Consider the following 3735-nt stretch of genomic DNA (forward strand, 5'->3'; position numbering starts at 1 on the left):
TCAGTCCGAAGCAGAGCAGCCAAACACAGCCGATGCTGATGTTTCTGATCCTGACTCCTCGGGCGTTTCTTAACGACAGGTAGGTGACGGGGTGAACCACAGCCAGGTAACGCTCCACACAGGTCAGCAGGTGGAAAAACACCTCTCCAAAAAAAGTCATGGAGAAGCCAGAGAATCACAGAATTATCAATGCAAACTGTTCAAAGTATTTTCCAGAAAGGAAGCAGATTGTACCAGGGCCCCAGAAGAGCTCGATCACAGCCAGGTGGTAGGTAAAGATGTCTGAGTGACTCGCCGATTTAAAGGAGCGCTGCCGCTGCCATTGTTGATAACCCAGGAAGAGGACGAAGATGGACAGAGGGAGGACGAGGACGGCTTTCATTGCCATCATTCCAATGGAGATGATACCTCCAACTATTGCGCCTGAGCAGTAGTATTCCAGCTGGTTAATGGAGGAAGAGTTGGACGAAGAGTTAACCAACATACTGACTGCAGATACAGAAGACCTGGAAAAAAAGATAAAAGATGCTAAAAAAACAACCAAACAAACAAAAAATAAACAACAACAAAAACCCCGGATGTTGTGAAAATCAAAGTAAGACAAAGGTTGTTGCCAAGTGAGGTAATCCTTTTTATGCTCATCTTTATGTTGCATCATCTTGTTTCTTTAAAATAATTTGTGTTAAATACAGACGCCCACATGATGTGATGTGAATCAGTCTCAGCTACTACCACACCAAGTCTTAGCTCAATATCTGTGAAAATGACTAAATTATACACATTTTTGTGCTTTCTGTGATGTATGGATGTTTGAACCTGTCTGATAAAATGTTCATGAAATGTTTTCAGCCAGTAACATGTAAAATGTTGTTTATTGTTTCAAAGAGGTATTTGGAGAAGATAAATAAAACAGGATTAAAACGGCTCACCTGGTCAGAAGTGTTTGCTTCTTTTTCTGTTCGCCTCACGTCTCTGAAGGACTGCGGCTGATTTCAGACGAGTTAAAGTTCCTGCCTGTCGGTGTGATGGATGCTGGTCTCAGTCAGACCTCAGACACTGGGGGGTTAGACAACACTAACAGGAAACGAGCTGGGAGACCTTCCACAGCTGAAGTATAAATGTTCCGGTTAATGACATGTGAAACAAGTGGAAAATAAATCAGCTGTTTTGTATTTTAGGTGCTTTTCAGCCTGAGCTGAAGCAGAATAGATTTATTTCCAGAAGTGAGTTTACATGAGGCCATTACATCTGACAGGATTCAAATGGTCTGTAAATAAAGACAGGTGTTTATTCAAACGAAGCAGCAAACATGCAAACTTTGAGCACGGATTCATCCAGCAGTTCTTTTAGTTTGTTTATTTGTAATTTCCATATTTATGACCCCAGCTGCCATTATTAACACCAAGAATGATGTCATGTTTAATGTAATCATTACTGTACAAACACAGAGCCATGGTTGAGCTAGAAGACCACAAATCACCATGAAAACTGAAATTACACTCAATTAAACCAAGAATATATGAATGACTGAAACTGCCCAAATCAAGAGAAGAAAATAAAATAAACATTTTAAGGCAACAAGAACTTAGTTCTTTGTTCAACAGCAAGTGAACCAGCTGAACTGTGGGTCACTGCAACGTTGGAGGAAACTTTAACAAAGCACTGGAGCTCGATATATTCCAAGAAATAGTCCTGACCACCATGGAGCTACCAGTTGTGGTCAAACAGCCACTTGGAATATTTAGTGAGAAATAAACACAAGCACTAAAATTGACTCTTTTGTTTTGAAAATGTTCACCAAGCTGAATGGTTTGTGAAGTGAAGTGAAATTTATTTATATAGCACTTTTCAGCAACAAGGTGATTCAAAGTGCTTTACACCACAGAAACAACAATCAGGTACATAATCAATTACAGAGGTACAGATTAATCATGTATAATCTAAATGAAATATAGGATAATCGAAATGAAATCATGAAACTAAACATATCTAAACATGAGCTAAAACAATCAAAAAAGTAGCTAAAATAGTCTAAATAAAATCACGATGAAGTTAAAGCTGAACTAAACAACAATTAGGCTAAGACAGTCAAAATACGAGCTAAGATAAACTAAACTGAATGTACAGGAAGGCTAAATAAGCTAACATAAACTGAAACATGACAATGCTAAGCTAAGGCTAAAACTTGACTAAAGTACCAGAGGCCCGCTAACAGCCAACACAATAATTACTAAGATAAATAAGCTACCATAAACTGCTAAACTAAAGGTACCGAGAGACTAACTAACTAACAGTAACAAGGCCCGCTAACAGCCAACATAAGAATGATTAAGATACTAAAATAGTGAAGGAGGGAGCAGGGTGACAGAGATGACTCAGAAACAGCAGAAAGTGTGTGTGTGTGTGTGTGTGTGTGTGCGTGTGTGTTTGCAGATAAGTCCACGAATCACGTCACAGAGGCCATTGTCTTTGATAATGATTGAATGTTTATCAGGCAGCCCAGAGCAGATCCACAGATGTCCTTAGGCAAGGGAGGGGGCAGAGCATCTTGTTTACATAAAAATCTGGGACGAATTTGAGATAGCTGACCAAGGTCAGCCTAGGGGAGCCAAATTCACAAACAATAATTGTTTTGAGTCAGGCAGACATGTTTTTGTCTGTCTTAAAAGTCTTGCTGATACTTCTCAATGGCGAATCCAAACAGCCAAATCCAGGACCATTCCGCCTGATTCGAACTAGCAACTTCCTCAAGATGTAACCCACATTATAAGTTCCAGAACTGCAATTCAGTCTGCGGTCCTGTAAAAGGATCGCATCAAACTTGCGATTCAGCTCCGTAACCACACAGTTTGATTGTTGACCGCCGAACCCATCAAACAAATTTGACGATAAGTCAGGTAACTGCCTAATCCAAACAGCAGAAATCCTGTTATCAAAAATCCAAATATCTAAAGATCTTCCAAAGACAAAAAATGTCAGACAAACAATATTCCATTTCCTCCAGGAATCCATTGTGTATCCAGCAAAAAATGTCCCCTCAGGGTAAGTCAGAGCTCTCCCTTGTCCAGTCTTCCCGTCGAGATTTGATCAATTGCGTTGAGAGACCAGCTGACCAGATCCATGGTTTAAAAATTTTGGAGAATATGCAAAGAGAGGCTCCGAAAAGAGAGCAGAGGGCTGGGGTTCAGGAGACAGAGAGGCAGAGAGAAAAGAAACACATCCACCTTCCACCAGGAGCAGAGAGAAATTTGGAATCTATTCCAAATCTTCCACAGTGGGTCTAGTTGTTTCCTTCAATCAGGGCTTCATGAGCCACAGGACAGTTTTCCTGCTCTGTGCAGATACAGCAGAGGTGACACCAAACTGGTGGGCAGATTAAACCAGCTGATGCTGGCATACACCACACAGCTAACACCTCCACTCAGCACAGAGGACTTCATCAAAATCATACAAAAAAAGATCACCACAAACCACAACCACAGCATGCTGGATATGGCTGAGATGGTGTGGAACGCTCTCTGCTTCAGCTGGTCCACCTTTTCCTTGCCACCGTCCCCTGGTCCTGGATGGATCAGAACACGGAGGACAGAGACGCTGCAGAACGTTACGATGATGATGATAAAAACTAAAACAATTAAGATTAAGGTCATGACATAGTTGTGTGTTGGATCTACGTGGGAACTTATCAGTGCAAAGGAGAGCAGCCAAACACAGCCGATGCTGATGTTTCTGATC

This window comes from Kryptolebias marmoratus, linkage group LG7, assembly GCF_001649575.2.
Source record: "Kryptolebias marmoratus isolate JLee-2015 linkage group LG7, ASM164957v2, whole genome shotgun sequence".
Classification (NCBI taxonomy): domain Eukaryota; kingdom Metazoa; phylum Chordata; class Actinopteri; order Cyprinodontiformes; family Rivulidae; genus Kryptolebias; species Kryptolebias marmoratus.